The sequence below is a fragment of the Diadema antillarum genome, unplaced genomic scaffold (assembly GCF_040938485.1).
Source record: "Diadema antillarum isolate AM-2024a unplaced genomic scaffold, OU_Dant_1.0 seq00000462_RagTag, whole genome shotgun sequence".
Taxonomy (NCBI): domain Eukaryota; kingdom Metazoa; phylum Echinodermata; class Echinoidea; order Diadematoida; family Diadematidae; genus Diadema; species Diadema antillarum.
The window spans coordinates 1,109,293-1,127,552 of NW_027271433.1; the positions used below are offsets into that span (position 1 = coordinate 1,109,293).

General features: G+C 43.8%; 1 protein-coding gene and 1 non-coding gene across 2 annotated transcripts in view; both read left to right on the plus strand.

The window, feature by feature from the left end:
- Positions 1-18,260, plus strand: part of LOC139733178 (arylsulfatase B-like) — a 74,298-nt gene that overhangs the window by 13,682 nt on the left and 42,356 nt on the right. The gene's annotated exons all lie outside the window — the stretch shown is intronic.
- LOC139733193 (U6 spliceosomal RNA) lies at positions 10,494-10,600 on the plus strand. Its single transcript, XR_011711068.1, has one exon. It is a non-coding gene; the product is annotated as a U6 spliceosomal RNA (small nuclear RNA).

Below are 18,260 nucleotides of genomic sequence, written 5' to 3' on the forward strand. Positions count from 1 at the left end.
GACACTGCTCTCGTTTGGCAGGTCTCACCTGAAAGACATTCAGGGCAAAAGCAGGAAGCACTACAGACAGACAATCTTTCCAAAGGCATGTACATATCACCCACATTCAAATACTGTAGAACATTTTGTTGTATTGATATTGCCATAAAACTAAGCAATAGGATAATACAAACAAAAAAGGGGGGCGGCAACTCACTCAGTACACATTCAAGAAAAAGGACAAAACTCTCAATTACAATCAAGTTAACTTTATAATGAAGCTCTCACAAATGAAAATCATATGTATATTAACATAAAAAATATGAAAGATTTACAGTAAAAAGATTAATGAATAAAAAATATGAATAAAAAGAAAGTTACACTCATACTTGAAGTACATAGTATAGTTTAAAGAAACTCAAACTTGTCCTCTTACTTGTGAAGCCTTACACAATTTCACAATGTTAAGAGTGTACAATGTGAGTGAAGAGGAAGTGGAGTGTTTCACTTATAAACCAAACAATAATTCTGGATTAATCACAGAGCTGCTTTATACACTGTGTCCAATAACTTGCTTCTCCAATGACGTTGAAGACTTCAGTAGCACTATATTCTGCGGGGCGTATGCTCTTTGCACCCTTTCCAACTGAAATTTGGACTTTCATGAAATCTTCACAGCAGTTCCTGACTGAGAAATCATATGCATGTAGTGGTCTTGTTGAAACCTGGACAACATCTCCTCTGACAGTCACATCAACCTGAATCCTAGTAGGACATTTGTCATGGGCATCGGAAGTCTAAGACCTGAACAAACAAGGATTCAACTGAAGTGATATGTTTTGGCACAGCCTGCACTGGAGATACTGCTGGAGATACTTCTGGGTTCCTGTTGATCTCTGCTCTATAACCAGTGAGAGGATCATTTGCAGCCATATTTTTCTCTAGCATCAGCAAGGAAGGATTGTCCAATGTAGCAGCCATGTAAATCAAATTGGAAAGCATCATTGATGACATTGCTTCTTGCCTGCATGAATAAAAGTTCTTCTGAGACATCCTCAGATACCTGAACAGAAGGTGGATCAGCATGGGTCGCATCAATCTCCTGTATATTAACTCTGAAAGATTTATCAGGGGTCATCTGTAGATTCTGGGATCCATGAATAGAACGATCCATTTGCTGCTTTCTTCGAAACCCATCTTTTGCGTCCAGGGATCAACAATGCTCTTGTTAGGCCAGTCTCACCTGAAAGACATTCAGGGCAAAGGCAGGAAAATCTTCTTGCTTTTAGGACATACGGTGTGATGCTTACTATGGTATGAATCCGCTGCACCCCTGGAATCATATTTGTATCTGTGCTTGAAGCCCTTTTACAGTTGATCTCTCATATTTCACACAGAAGGAATGTCCTCCAGGAATGAACACAGTGGCCATCCTTGATTGCTGCTCTGCTCAGCCTTGGTTTGCATGCTTTCACTACAACAGATGTGTTTTCTTTAACCACATTTACGACCACATGCTTAACCACACATCCTTCTCTACCACACAGAATTTTCTTCATGCCTACTTCCGAAAAACTGCTCAATAGTATCAAAGGTCAATTTTCTGTCCCAAATGGCACATCTGTCAGTGATATCCTGGACTTCTTTTGCACACTACACCTATCCGAAAACTGGATGCTTTCACAGAGGTGGTTGAACACCTTTTGAACGAAATGGTTCACAGCATGGTGATCATGTTTATAATCTGTAATGATTATAACAACTCAATTGCATGATTAAATTATTGTTACACTTTGCATTCAAACAGTTATAGTGTAAATGCACAATTTTTTTCAGTGCATTAATTTTTGCTTATTTCTGCTTCTTTTTATCTAGTGCAAATTCTTAAAAAAACACAAAGATATCTTCACAATTTCCTATACACATTCTGAATTGGTTGAAAATTGTTAAGCACAAATTCAAGAACCCATGAATATGTTTTTGAGCCACTAAGAGCAAAAATTTAATCAAACTAAACTATAGACATTTACAGTAGTACAAGACGAAAGGATGGACTGTGACCTGGCTCTGGTACCAGTGGGTACTCTGTACCTCTTGCATAATACAGGTGTTGACATTGGCAACCATTCATATTGAGAAACTATGGCGTAGCACTATGCACAAAGTTTGCACCACCTTGAATGGCTGTATCGTCCCACTCTTTGGTAATATCTGGAGCATGAGCAGAAATGTAGTCCATTGGGGCTAAGAACAAGGCCGCCCTTACCTTCCTCCTGGCTCTCTTGTCAGTCTGCTGTAAGTTCCTTGCACCTTCAGCCCTCTTGATGCCCTCTTGTCTCTGACAGTGCCTCTCCACAGCTGACAATTGTCAGCTGCACCTTCCCATGTGCTGGTGTTGGTGTCAAATATCTTCATGTCACACTTGCACATGTCTTTGAAGCGAAGATGCGGCCTTCTCATAGGATGGGACCCCTTGCCTAGCTCTCCATAACTGCAAAGTCCATAACTGTGATGATTGTGGATAGAGGAGGGCAGGAACTGACAATGGCAAGCTGCTTCTGCTGCCACTTGGCTTCAACGAGATGACTGGGGTATGCCACTAATTCATCCTTCAGCTCTTCAACTTGTGCTTTCAGTGATCCACTTTTCTGTGTAAGAGCAACTCTCTTCTTTCCAGGTGCATGCATTACATTGCTTTACTTCTTCCACTTGGTGATTCTGTGGTTTTTCAGGTTCCTTCTGTAGGACTGCGTCAACTACGCTGTCTAACTTTCCTACCCCACTTTCAGTGAACTTCCGATCAATGCACTTCAGCTTTCTACCTTCACATAGTGTGAGGTCTGACAGATCATAGCGATTTGTGATTGTCTTCTTCTCTCTCAAACCAAGTCCCTGTTTAAACTCCAGAGTTTGAGATCAATGTCGATGCATGCCTCCCATAAGCATTGGTCTAATTGCTCCTTCTTGTGAGGGAGGATGTTGCTTATCCTCAGTTTAGTGAATGAAGATTTTCCAAGCTTCTCCTCTCGATTTTCCTTGTGGAACTCCAATCTGGTGTATTCAACAATACCAAGGAGTGTCTGTAGAGATGGCATCAGATCGCCTATTCCTTCCTTGAATTTTGAGTCTCCGCATTTTGATGTATTTCAGCAGAATGCATTCTGAAACCCCAAGGTGTTAATGACAAAGAAACCAGCACATCACACAAAAATGACAAGAAAAATCAACAAGCCTGATTATTCTATTGAACCTCACAACGTTTAGTGACAAGATTTTAAAAAAAAAAGTTATTCAAATAGATAATTTCTTAACAAATTACTCAATGTCCAGAGCACACAAATAACCCATTTACAATGGAATTGCCCATTTATTGTATAATATTCAGCAGTAAAAATTGGCACTAGCACACATAGTAATACTGTGGATATTACACAACCAACAAATGTGATTTGAGAGTCTGTAGAATGAGTACTCGCGTATGCATAATGGCAGATCATTCCATAAAGATACACCAGTGAATGATAAAGAAAACTTTCCATACTTAGTCTTAATTTAAGGAAATGTTTTTCTTATATGAGATACGAATGAGCAATGTGCAAAGCTGAAGGAGGCAGATTACCATTTATAAGATTAGATTATACATAAATGAATAAACACACATTTTATGTAATTGAGAAATATTGAGAAGTGTAGATTTTGAAATATTAGCACTGATGGACTCATAATTAAGCTGAAAATTATGGCTCTTACTGGTATCTGAATAATATACAGGCACTTAAAATTTGATTCATAGGTACTCCCGCAAACTGCTATTCCATGTTCAAGATGAGGTTACAATATAGTGTCTTATAAATTAGTATTAAAATAACTTTGGTACATTTATAACTCCTTAGTCAAAATAATACACCAACCTCTTTCCTCAGCTTTCTGTTCTTTTTACTGTGAGTTTTCGAACTTCAACCTTTTTTTTCTGTTTGTAGGCCAACAAATAAAACATCTACTTGTACAATTACTCTATTAGCTTATTGTCATTTCCCATTTAACTTGACCGATCGATGTCTACCCTAATAATAATATTCTTTCTTCTTTTTTTTTTTGATGGGGTAATTGTCAATTTATTAACTTCACACCAATTACCTACCACACAAGAATGCACACTGACTTGAGGAATACTTACTCTCCTGTCATTGACTGGGAAATTATGAAATAAATCATTGTCATCTGCAAAACAAACAAATCAGGTGAATTAGACAAATCGTAATATTAATAAAAAAGTGATAGGCCCAAAGCAGACCCCTGAAGAACCCCACAAGTTATAAGTTGTCTGGGAGATATTTTCCCATTGTAACTAACCTAGATTGATATCTTTATTCAAATAGTCTCATAGCCACTGGAGAGGTGTGCCTGTGTGACTCCATAGTATGTTCTAATAGTAATTTACTGCACATATATCATTATTTTTTGTATCAATATGCTTTCCCAAATCAATAAACACTTGTGTTATTCTATCTTCAATGATTTTTTAGTACGACATGCTAATTACGAAAGATGACGAAACACAAGCAAAAATCGGTATGTCGAGATTATAATAAACTCTACGGAATGTACAGAATAGTTTATGATGTTCAAGGTAAAAACACACGGATTCAATGCTCCATAAAATTGCACTATTGGTCAAAGAAATGTGGTCAAATGAACTCACCCGAGCGAGGCATCATTGCGAATAAGAACAGTTATGTCAAATGGTCACGGCAAGTAACTATACATAGGATTTTTAAAAATTCGCTTTTAGATTTTGCTTAAAGGAACTTAGAGAACTTGATTGCAGCCAAACAGAATCTAAGTTATTCCAGAAAGAAGGACCGGTAGAAGTAATTGTCTTAAGGGCTAAAACTGTACGAATACGGGGGAAAAGTGAGATGATCCACTGTGTCCTGTAGAGTAATTATGAATTTCACTGTTTTTAACAAACATTGAGGAAAATAAGCTAGGAAGATCGCCAATGCTCAACTTATACATAAAAATTCCAACGTGATACAAATACAAATCAGAAACTTTTAGTAATTTACTGGAAACAAACAGTTCATTTGTAGGTTCCAAAAAATTTGCACAATTTATAATCCGCAAGGCCTTTTTCTGAATCAAAAACAATGAATCGATTTTAGTCTTAGAGCAATTCCCACAGGCCAATATTCCGTAATTTAAGTAAGGTAATAATAGAGTTGAATAGAGGGAATGCAATATTGGTTTGGGGAAGAGGTTCTTCAATTTGTGAATAACTCCAACGTTTTTACACAACAACTTACATAAATAATCAACATGAACCTTCCAAGAAAGATTACTATCAATATAAATACCTAAAAATTTTGTTTCTGTTTGATTTAACTGCAAACCATTCACTAATACTGAACCTGGAAGAAACTTTATTGTATTACTAAAGAGATTTTGACATAAACCAACAACAGACAGTTTTGTACTAAAAGCTTTACAATAACCATACTGTCTAACGTAAAAGAAATTATCAGTGTCAAATATTTAGGTACCTTTCGATTGACTTTTGATTTCTCAAAAAAAAAAAAATCCCTATAAGTGGTAAAATCAATATTGGCCAATAATTACTAGCAACATCCTTTTCACCGTTTCTATAAAATAGGCATAATATTTGCAATCTGCATTGCATCAGGCAAAGTTCACTAAATCAAAGACATATAAGACAATGGAAGGTTGTACCTTATCTTCTAACAATCTCATTGGAATAATGAAAGCCAAATGCTTTATTTGTGTCTAAATTAACAAATTGATTTCTATAACTTCAAACTTTGTTACTGGTTTCAAAAAAGAAAAAAGATCATGCCCTACCCTCTCTTGATGAATTCTCTTGAAAAAGATTTTGTGTTATTTGTATAAGTAATCTTTTTTAGTTAAATCTAGTCCAACATTTACAATTTTATAATATTTAAATGCTTCACATATATTTTTGTCAGATGTTGGAACCTTTTCACCACCATCATTTCCTACAATGTACACAACTTCTCCACGTACTGGGACTTGGTTCCAATTTTACCATGTAACAAATGCTAATTGATTTCCATGTTTTGTTTGTATTCTTCTTTTGACTTTCAAGGAGATTACTGTATTCTGTTAGCATTTCTCGGGACAGTCATGAGAACGTTTCTGTAATTAATTTTATCGTATGTATTTAGTATTATGACATCTTTATACTTAGATACCATCATTTTCTTATCTTTGTGTTTTAAGACTTTAATTTACTTTATCATTGTCTTGGTCATCCATTGTTTTCTGTTGTTTACCAAACTTTTACTTTTCTTAACAAAAGGAGCATGTATATTCCATACCTTCAGAAATATTTTCAAACAATTATGTGCCCCACTCGCATCATTAGTATAGACTTCCAATTCTCTGATCGTAGATTGTCATGAAAATTATTCACTTTGTAATACTTAATAAACTCCTAGACAGTGTAAGCTGCTGGTTTGCCTCTCACACATTTATTCCGTTCTAGAATTGAAAAAACAGTTAAGTTATCAATGGGATCAATAAGAATAGTTCAGATATGAATTGGATTTTCAACCATGTTCATATGATCTACTAGAGACAGTGATAAGTAATAATTCTTGTGTCTGTTCTAATAACCTGGAATGAAGCAACACAACAAAATGTTGTTAAGAATGTTCACTGAACTTTATTGTTAGCATAAATATTAAAGTAACCCTTCAATAAACGTGACTTCTTATAAATTTTGAATTTCTCCATGGCAGATAACAAACTACAATGTAGTATGAAACTCTTCAGTCTGAGTAATCAGCTTTCTATAAACCCCTTCTATAATCAATGATGTGTTGATAGTAATCTCAACCCAAAGTGATTCAGCATGCATTACATCTTGAAATACACATGTATCTTACCTATACCACCATCCTACATACTACTAGTACCATCACGACAGCTAAACTCTAAATTATAACTCTCAACAAAAGAGCGTTCGGGCGATGTAATTTGCCGCACTTCAGACACCCCAGTTAAATGGAATTTACATTCGAGTAAATCTTCAAATAATAACTTGAAATTTTCAATATTCTTACTCATAGGCCTGTTATATAAAATATGACGTATTTGATGAGTTTGTACACTCCGACTTTAGATTTGAAATCAGATTGGGAAAGTTAGGAAGATTGAAGACAGAGTCTGATTGTTATTCTTGACTAACATAGAAATAAATATTAGAAATGAGATATCTAGAGAACTTTGCAGATATGACATAAAGTCTAGCTGACAGTTTAAGGTAGCAGTAAAAGTTTGAAGTGGGTGTAGTCCATGCCATTGAGTCTGATGTGGAAGAGGTCAACTAGGTTGCATATTATGGTAGTGAATTCAACTATCATGGTTCATCTTCCAACTTTTCCGTTGTGCCTAATTATTACTGTTGGCAAATTATGCAATACTTACTGTGCATGTAGTCCTACACAATGTCACATTGTGGATGAAACATTGACAAAGTGCAGTGCATGTAAAGAGTCTGATGAGTTACTCAGACCATTCCATTTTATATGTGTGTAGGCCTACATGGTACCTAGGGAACTGGTAGTGTTGAATTAATCAATTTGCATGAAAGTTGCACATAAAGCATGGGCTGATGTCATGTGAATTATAAATTCAATTGCTGAAAGGTCACCACCATCTTGGTAAAGAGTTTACATCAGAAACAAAGAAATTATAAGATAAGGCCCAATGGGCTAGACTGTCTCCACTCCCACCCAAGGTCTTTTTTTCAGCTGCGCCCTATTATATAAATCTCAGCAGTGAGGCCTTGTTCGAAGGCTAGAATGGCATTGATATTATTATACCCCCTAGTCTTCTGCATAGACCCTCCTGCTGTTGGTGTTGAAAACTATGAGCAGAGTGAGCTGATGGCTCAGTGCATCAGTCCAAGGCCAATTTTGCATGGGCTTCTCTCTCATCACTTGGGGGCTTAGCTGTCATGGCTAGGGGTTAGAGGCTTAATTGTCTCCATTTACCTGGGGCTTTGCTCCAGCTGTCTTCAGAAACATTTCTATTTCCTATGCTTGACATTACTACAGCAAGAGAGGGCTTTACAGAAACAAGGCTAACTTTGCCATGTTTGAAATGCATTTGTAAACACCTCTTGGATTTTGTTTGTTGCTTTGATCAACTCTGTCAGAAGTTGATTGGGAAGCCTTGTCACTGGGCAGCTCCATTCCCCTGCCCAGTTTGACCCTGAGGAGCTGAGACTTGTAGTGGACAGTGGGGTGCATGGGCAGGTCCGAACTATAAATGCGTTTCAAAACAACCTTATATGTTCATCAACTCTGCAGAATTGCAGCAATTAAGGATGGGAAATATGCTGGAATATTGGAGCTTGGTTTTAGAAGGAGCATTGGTACACTGAAAATCTGAATTCGAGCGTACATGTATGTTTACAGCCAATGTGTCCTTGAAACATGTGGCCATTCTGTTCCCTGCATTTCTGAATGAAAGAAGCGACCCTCTACGAGCAGCTGTACTGAACACATCTTAGAGAAGTCAAAGGGCATTGTAACCTTGAAATCCCTACTCTGTGTGCAGGTGTTGCCTTCAAGCCAAGTTTGTGAACTAGACTTAAGTTCTCAATCCTTTTTACTGGGATTAATTAAAATGTTTTATTGATCATACCAGGGGCACTGAATACTTCCTTTTCAACAGCTCAACTGAATACAATGATCTCCACTTAATAGTCAGGTAGTATGGCAGAGCATTTCTTAACCAATGAACGAGTAAATTTCTTGCTACAGGGGAACTTGATAGGCCTACATCGTACAGCGAACACTACTAATACAAGATATCATATGTGGCGAGGAAACTTTATTGGTCCCATATTTCCTTCCACGTAAGTCTACATGAATGTAAGATGCTTCTTTTATGACTAGATTGGCTGTTAAGGAAATTACTGCTACATGAAGGGCCTATAACAAGATAACTTTTGTGATTTCCAAAGAAAAAAGGAAGGTAATCAAATCTTTTTTACATTGTAGTGAGGTAAAGTGAAATCTATTCGATAAAGCCTTCTTCCCATGTATGATCATGTTCTAAGATTCTGCAACATGATGCAGTGTAAACTGTGTCTTATTATACATTCAGTCATGTACTGTATACACGGTTATTTTCGCGGACAGATATTTTCACAAATGACAAGGCCATAGGCATTTTCGCAAGATATTGTTTTCACAAATTGACGCTGACACTTAAGTTAATGCACTATTAACAGGGCACTTGGAGACATTTTCGTGTGTTAAATTCGCGATCCAACTGTGATTCGCGAAGTTCAAGAAAATTAATCCCTCACGAAAATAACAGCTTATACAGTATTCATTAGTGCACTCCACTTATTGCTACATGTTGTATCTCACACATGCACATGCACACACGTGTGTGTGTGTGCATGTGTGTATACATGCACTCACACATGCACATGCACACACATGTTTGTGTGTGTGTGTGTGTGTGTGTGCATGTGTGTATACATGCACAGTATACATGCACAGAGTGTGCTAGAGTATAATGTATGCAAATTAGTGCTTTCATATTCGGCTTTTTAATGCCTGCTGATAGCAAGATATCAGCTATAATTAGGGAAACTGCTTGGTCCAGAACTTCTCTTTATATCAAATTTCCCCTTTATTTTCTTTAAACACTTGATGCAGTGTGCCAGAGCTTTAGAAAAATGATAACTTTAGAATGAATTGCCCCAACTTTGTCAAACTTTACTGATATTTTCTACTATTAGTTTTCTTCATTTACTTATGCACTTTAGTTTCCATCCCTTTTAATGTATCTGACTTACTTCTCATTGTAGCAGGAGCTTGTCACACTGCTAAAAAACTGTTCAATATTTCTTGGTTCCTGCTATTTTTAGTTGTGCTGCCCAAGATATATATTTATATGGTATACAAAAGGATATGCACGATTCAGATGTGCTTCTAACAACTCTTGGAAAATTGTCTCATTATATGAATTTCTGTTTTTTTCTATGATTGCTGTCTAGAATACGAGACTAGATATTTTGGCTGTGAATTCACGTACAGCCATTGATGCTGAACTTCCTGTTACTACACATCACACAAGCCTAAGAAGGCACACGCACACTCCAGTGCACACGAGCACACACACACACACACAGAGGGTAATAAACCGTGCAGGATTGAGGGCAATAAGGCCGTACAGCTCATGTATAATTACGCTGGCAGTGCATGCTTGCCGCACACAGTGAATGATATGTACAGTCTTTTGTTCAGATGCACACAGACACACAGACATGCACCCACCCACTCACACAGGCGGGCTCGCTGCGTGAATGGGGTTCCTATCGACCACACGAGGACAATAAACCTTTTTTTACATGCAAAACGTGCTCTGTACGCATGGCACACTCATCCACTGGCCATTATACCAAAATAGCTTGTAGCGGGTATATATATGACCGAATTTCACGCAATGTCGTGCTCGCTTCGGCAGCACATCTATTAAAATTGGAACGATACAGAGAAGATTAGCATGGCCCCTGCGCAAGGATGACACGCAAAATCGTGAAGCGTTCCATATTTTTTTTATTTTTTTTTTAGCCACAGAAGCAAGAAGGGTATATTATGCACGATATTTACTATAAATGTGTTGGAATTGCCATCCATTGTGTCTGATTCCCTGTCCGTCCATCCAAATGTCCAGGAGTCTGGGTCTGATGTTGTCATGATTTAATAATTGTGCAGTTTATTTTATGGGTACCTGGCCTAGGAAAGTTTTTGTACATGTACCTCTTGTATTAGCTGGGTATATTGGTTGGTATATGATTTGTCTGCAAGGGCGGAAAAAAGCCACAGTTTCTCTCATGAAAGATTTCAAAGGATAGGATTGCAAAATCTTTGCAAACTTTGGTCCTCTGTTGACACTGGCAGCCAAACTTCTTGATATTTAAGTGTCAGTCACTGTGCACGAAAAGGAAGAAAGCACACCATCTGATAGCTGGTGTTTGTGATGTAACAAGAGACCCATTCAACACAGGGACTGCACATATTGGAGGCACCACCCTCGAACAGATGGTGGACTAGTCACATTACAAACTTTACAAAGTTTGAGTTGCCGGTATTCAGACTGCTAAAAGATCTAGAAGATTGGCTGGGGTCAGAGAAATGTCCTGTTTTGTTTCGCCAGAAGTTTGCAGTTATACTGGCAAAACTTTGAGATCTTTGGGAGCTTGATCTGCCCCTGGATCCGCCATGAATTGACTAGCTTGGAACTACTGTCATTAATGTACTAACTCATAGTATTAGCTTAGCTCTTCTGGTTCTAGAGAAGAAGAATTTTAAAATCCCTATTTTTTTTGGGGGGGGGGGGGTTGAGGCCCCCTGGATGGGACTAGGTGCCCATTTTAACAAACTGAGATCCTAACTCCCTAGGGATGGTACCTGCCAAGTTTGGTGAAAATCAATCATGTTTTCAAGTAGAAAATGTACAATTTCATCCCCAATTTGATCTCCCCCTGCTCCCAAGGGGGCACCCCTGGATCTGCTATGAACAAACTTGAAATTACAGTCACTAATGTACTAATTCATAGTATTAACTTTCAAGAGAAGATTTTTAAAGATTCCTTAATTTTGGGAGGTTTGGCCGCTTGGGGCCCTCCTGGTGGGACATAGTGCCCATTTGAACAAATCAAGATCCTATCCCCTTAGGGATGCTACCTGCCAAGTTTGGTGAAAATTGGTCATGGGGATCTCAAGAAGAAAATGAAAATGTACAATTAAGGCCCCATTAGAACTCCTCCCCACCTCCCTCCCCTGGGTCCCAAAGGGGGCACCCCTGAAGTTGCCATGAACAAACTTGAATCTACAGTCATCAATGTACTAACTTCTAGCATTAACTTAGCTCTATCACTTCTGGTTCTGGAGAAGAAGGCTTTTAAAGATTCATTGATGGGGGGGGGGGCTTGTTGGGCCCCCTGGGGCCCCATGGGTGGGGCATTGTGCCCATTTTAACAAATTGAAATCTAGCCCTCCAGGGATGCTACCTGCCAAGTTTGATGAAAATCCATCATGAAGTTTTCAAGAAAAAGATCAAAATGTACAATTTTGAGTCCCCATTTGGACCTCCCCACCCCTACCCCCGCCCAAGGGGGGCAGGGGGCACCCCTGGATCTGCCATGAACAAACTTGAAACTACAGTCATTGACTAACACATCTTAGCTGTACCACTTTTGGTTCTAGAGAAGATTTATAAGATTCCTTAATTTGGGGGGTTGGGCCCTTCTGGGGGCCCTCTGGGTGGGGCATGGTGCCCATTTTAAGAAATCGAGATCATAACTATCTAAGGATGCTACCTGACAAATTTGGTGAATGTGAATGAAAAGAAGATGAAAATGTAAAAAGTTGTTTAGATACTTGAACACTTCTGAAGTTGCATTAAGTCCACAATATTACTGACAGACAACCCATAACATTTTAGGGAGTACCACAGAGCATGGAAAAGGTGAAGCCCAACTGGCCTTTGTAGGGCACTGCGACATTACCTTGTAGACCCACTACTTGCCACCTGAGCCTGACTTCCACAAGCTGCCCTCTGTGTGGCCCATAATATACTGGTAGGCAGCTCTTACACAAGGTTCTTTCCCCAAGAGAGCTGCAGAGGTCCACACAGACCTGGCTTCAGTCCATACACAAGCGCCTTTCTGCAGTCATACTAGAGGGTTCTTGGCAGAACCCTCTAGTCTTCTGTCCATTCTATTCCACCCCTTGGCACAAGCTGCATCTTGAAGGGCAGTGAAGGATTATGGCTGACTGTCGTGACATCCCTAGAGAACTTTGTAAGATGCTGTTAGGTTCTGCATGGATAACATGTCTCAGAATTGCCCTCTGTGCTCACGCTTTGGAAGCAGCAGGAGAAAAGCTTTGTCCATTAAGGTTGGTTACATCAGGTAGGTGCTTGCTGGAGTCTTTCCCAGTCTGACTTCCTAGACAGACATTCAAAAAAGAGAATAAAGAAAGGTTTATTATGCAGTTTCATTGTGGTTGTAGACCATGATTTTTTTATCTATACCTCTATCATGAAGTGTTGCTAGAGGCATAATGATATCTTCATTCAATCCAACTTTTAGCCTGTCTCTTGAAGTATGCTATGCTAATTGGCTATGCCAATAATCCTGAGAGCTTGCGGCCCGAAGAGTCAACACACATTTTCAAGTCACTTGCAGTTACAACTCTGCTAATGCCATTCTCAGTAACCTGATGTTTCCTTTTGGATCACTTATGACAGTTACCCCACTCCTACCACCGACTCAAACTCCAGACCCATGTGATTTACCCCCTCACAAAACCAGATCAATTAAACACCAGCAACACTCATTCCCCTTCTTCACTGCAAGCTTGGCCAATTCCACTTTGTCATCCATCAATGACCACCCACTAGCAGCACTTGGCTCTGTTTCACGGGCTGACCCGGAACCCCCACGCTGGCTCTGCCTTCTTGGTGAGAATGCGGAAGCCCTTCTGCTCTACTACCTCAGCAAGTTTTATGCTGTTGAGACAAACGCGATGGAACAAACTGCATGCTACTCTACTGAGATGCTGGCCTTCAGAGGTCTTCCTGGCCTGCATCTTGTTTGCTTTTCAAACAGACCATCTACAAAAAAAATTCTTCGTTCCTGAACGGCTTGCCCTCAAGGTACTTGTGTTTGGGGACCATATCGCTGGTGGAAAACCCCCCTTGAGCTTCTTGCCTCCGGGGACAGCGACTCTGAGGAGCAGGAGGAGTGTCGCCCATGGCGCCACGATAGGAGTATAAGCCGACCAAGGGGTTTGAGAGCCGTGGGGAGCCGCCCCGAGCGCACTCGCTCAAGAGAGCCACCCCCATCCCGTCTGCTCGCAGCACTGACCAGCTAGTCGTCCTTGCTGCTAGAGCGGTATCCAGCCTTGGCTCTGTCTGCTCTCCCCCCGGCCTGGTCGGGCTGTCAGTGGGGTTTGAGAGCAGGGGAGTGCCAGCTGCAGGTTTGTCCCAGCCAACCACCCCCAAGGCCTCCTCCAGTGCCCTCCTACCCAGCCCGTGCCTTGTTGCCCACGAGTCGAGGCTGGTGGCGAGTGCTCGTGCCTCCCGTGGGCTGGTAGCTACCTCCGCAGGAGCCCTCCCCGCCCCACCTGGCCAGGCGGCGCCGATTGAGGCCCCCAGATGGGGTTGGGAGCTATCTGAGGCTTCCTCCACCGGCACTCCGCCGGCTGGACAGCCTCAGAGATTGCTCCTGGTGACTCTTAAGAGGAAGAAGTCTAAGAAGTGGCCTGCATCGGCCTCATCAGCTTCTCCTGCCAAAAAGAAAATGGGCAAGAAGAAGAGTAAAGCAGGCAAAACCCAGCCTAGTGAGGCAGAGCTCTTGATGAAGAGCCGTTTTGCTGAGAGCTGCAGCTGGGCGTTTCCCAGCCAGCTGGTCAGCACGCTAGCTGCCGCTGCCGCTCCCCCCATGCCCGTGGATACTGCGCCATCGCTTGACAAGCCGCCTCCCGCCACCAGGCGGGTGTAAGCCGTGCCCCGTCGATGCTTGGTGCTCCGCCAGGGGAAGAAATATTCCCTGTGCAGGCGGATGGCCACCTGGTGCCTTTGCTTGACCACCCGGCTGTCGCCAGCAGTGGCCTAGCTCTGGCAGTAGGCACCCCTGCTACTGATGGGTTTACTCTGCCACTGTCTCAGCTCCCCCACCAGTCCCCGGGCCTGGCGACCCGAGCCCCAGTGGGCTACGGAGCACTGTCTGCGGAGGCCTCTCCCGACACTTGTGCCAGCCCAGCCCGTGTCCCTCCTCTCCGAGCTGTATGGGTCTCTTACAGCATCCAAGTCCGACCCTCCCCATCCAAATGGAACTCATCGAGACTGAGGCCCCGCCTGGGTTGAGACATCTCAGTGAGGAGGCGGAGGCTTTACTTTTTCAATATCTCAAAGAATTTTCATGGTTCGCCAGGACCCGGTGGGGCAGCAGCCCCTGGAATCCTGGCTGTTCCAGGGGGGATCGGGAGTGCAACCTGGTATCCCCTAATGGTGAATTTTAAGGATGAGTACAGAAGTATTGCCTGTGAGCCGTCTCCCAGGGGGTCCTCCCGGCATGCGGCGAACGTTTACTTTCCAGCCCGGGGACATGGCCCACTACCTTTCACCCGACACCCTCTCCCCAGAGCTCCTGGCTCTTGGGGATTATGTGGACAGGGTTCATCCCCTCTGTGATTGTGCCTTCCTTGAAAAGGATAGGTGGTGGACTCACATGGTGGTCCTGACAAGATCTACCATGCACCTGGCTGCCTACGCCGGAGTGCTGACCAACCTTTCAGTTCAGGGGGATGATCTACATGTCTCCAACATCTGTGGAAGTAGTCCACGCGTGCCGCACTCTTCACCACCCGCCCTTGCCGGGACCTAGCCCTCGAGGTCCTTGGTTTCCCGGCGAGGTAGAGGGCACAGCTCAGGGATGGGATGCCATTTGAGGGGCTGTCCCCTCTTTTCTGGCCAGTTTGCTCCCTGTATCAAGGACAAGCTAACCCAATGCCAGCAGGCACATGAGCTAGTGGGTCAGCTGCAATCAGTTGAGACTCGGCCCGCCCGTCCCCGGGGATCGCCCTGACCGCCTCAGGCGTCGGCTCCTCGGCGTGTGATGGTGACCATGCCTTCCCCACAGGCAGCCCACCGGCCCAGCCGCGGGCACCGTAGCCACAGGGGTTGTGGCAAGCAGCATGGGTCTACCCACTGGCCGTCAAGGGCCACGGAGGCTTTCGACTCCTTCCCTGAGTGCTCCACGGGCGCCCCATAGGGGTGGGCAGCCACCTTCAGGTCTTCCAGCCGGCCTGGGCGGCCACAATGGATGATGCCTTCATTTCTGTTGTCGGCAGTGGCTTCTCCATCGAGCTGGCCACTCATGCCTGGAGGCATCGTCTGTCTCGCATGCCTCCGCCCATGCGTCGAGGCATGGCGGCAGAGATCGCTGCCTTGCGAAGGGGGCAGTGGAACGGACCCACGATCACCCGCGGCTCTCCCTTTCCCCCACCCTTCTTGTCCCCACGTGCTTGGGGAATGTCTGATTGATTCTCAACCTTAAGAAAATCAACTGGTACATCAATACATATCACTTCACGTGGAGATCTTGACATCTATACTCCGTGCCTCAAGCCAGGTGACTGGAGAGTATAGCTGTAAAGGATGCCTATCTTCACGTCCCCATAATCCCAGCCTCCAGAGATGGGGGAGACGTGTATTGCTCCTGCACCCTACCTTTTGACCTAAAGCCCGTGTCACACCTGTTTACCAGGTTTGTATTGTGAGTGGTGGCCTTCCTCTGGCAGCAAGGCCTGCGGGTTTTTTGCTACCTGGATGTCTGGCTGCTTGCAGCCAGCTCCCAGGCCCTGCTCCCAGGCCCTGCTGGCCAGCTGCCATATCCTCTTAGAACAGTGCAAACTCTGAGGTTTCTCATAAACTGGGAGAAGTTGGAACTTGTGCCAATACAGTACCCAACCTTCCTGGGTGTGGTGATCGATATCCATTGGCAGCTGGCGTGCCCCAGTCTGGCTCGGGTGGCTACAATCATGGGGGCCGCCTCAGGCGGCGGCAGATGCCAGCCAGGACCTGGCTTCAGTTCTTAGGGTACCTGGCGAGCCTGGTTGATGTGCTACCGGACTGCTGGCTGCACATGCAACTGTTACAGTTCCACCTTCTCAGGCATGGGAGCCCCTGGCCCTGGCCACCTGCCTGCTCCCCGGGCGGTGGTGCTGCCCAGAGTTCTTGAACAGGGGTAATTCTCTGCAGCCCCCGCAGCCCACAATCACAGTGACCACCAATGCCTCCTACATGGGATGGGGCAGGCACTGTCAGGGCCTGCATGCTTATGGGGACTGGTGCTGCTCGGCCACCCTCTCTCATATCAATGTGCTGGTGTTCCAGGCTGTTGCCTTATTCCTCTGCCATTTTCTGCCACTGATCCTCGGCTTGGCTGTGTTGATACGCACAGACAATATCACTGTAGCAGCATATGTCAACAAGCAGGGAGGCACACACTCCATGTGCCTGAATGCTCTAGCTGCGGAGCTGTTAAGTCGGGACAACCTGATAGCAGACTTTCTGTCCTGGGGCCGGGTTCTCCCTTCGGAGTGGACGCTGCACAGGTCATGCAACTGCTGGTGTGTCAGCTTTCCCCACTAAATGTGGACCTGATTGCCTCAGAGCTGAACATGCAGCTGCCGATGTACTGCACGAGGGTGCAGGACCCGGCGGACTGGCGGATAGATGCCTTCTTCCAGTGAAAGGACTTTGGGACATTGCGTTTCCATTGTTCACTCTCATTCTCTGCATTCTGTGGAAGGTGAGGCAGGACTAAGGGACTGTCCTCATAGTCCCTTGGGGGCCAAAGAGGATGTGGTTCCTCCAGCTGACAGGCGTACTGGTGGGGAACCCGAGGCACCTCCCTGGTCACCTGGAGCTGATCTCCTAGCCAGTGTCGAGGGCCTTGCACCCCATGTTGGCCACCCTCCACCTGATTGCTTGGCCATTGTCAGGGAATCTGGAGCTCAGGCGGGCCTTTCAGAGGGGGCTGCGACTTTCATCACTCGCAGCCAATGGGAGTCCAACCAGGAATCATATATTTCCCATTTGGCTGGATACTTTAGCTAGTGTGAGTCACACAGGGTGGATCCCCATTTTGCACCTCTGAGGGATGTTGCAGACTTTCTGATTTCCCTTTTTGATTAAGGTTTGTTGTCCATGCTGGGTTCGTGGACGGGGCCAGTGTCTCAACTGCCCCCTCCCAGACAGGCCTGGTCCGCGCTTTCTTTCTGGAGCGCCCCCCCCCCCAACTCGGAGATTGCTCCTGCCATGGGGCATCCCTCAGGTGCTGGAGGCCCTTGCTAGGGCGCCTTTTAAGCCTCTCGCTGAGGCCTCTCCTAGAAATGTGACCGTTACGATGGTCTTCCTCTTGGTAATTGCCTCTGGTCAGTGCCACAGTTCCCTGCATGCACTGTCGGCGGTGCCGGGGAATGTGCATTGGGAACGTGCAGGGGTACGCCTCATTTCCAACCCATCCTATGTGGCAAAGAATCAGACAGCTACCTCCCAGCCAGTTGAGATTTATATTCAACCAATGTCTACCCACTCATTGGTAGTGGAGGATAAGGTCTTGTGTCCAGTGCATGCACTCAAGTACTATTGGGCACGCACTAAGGACCATCACTCTGGTGATAAGTGGATCGTTGCCGCCA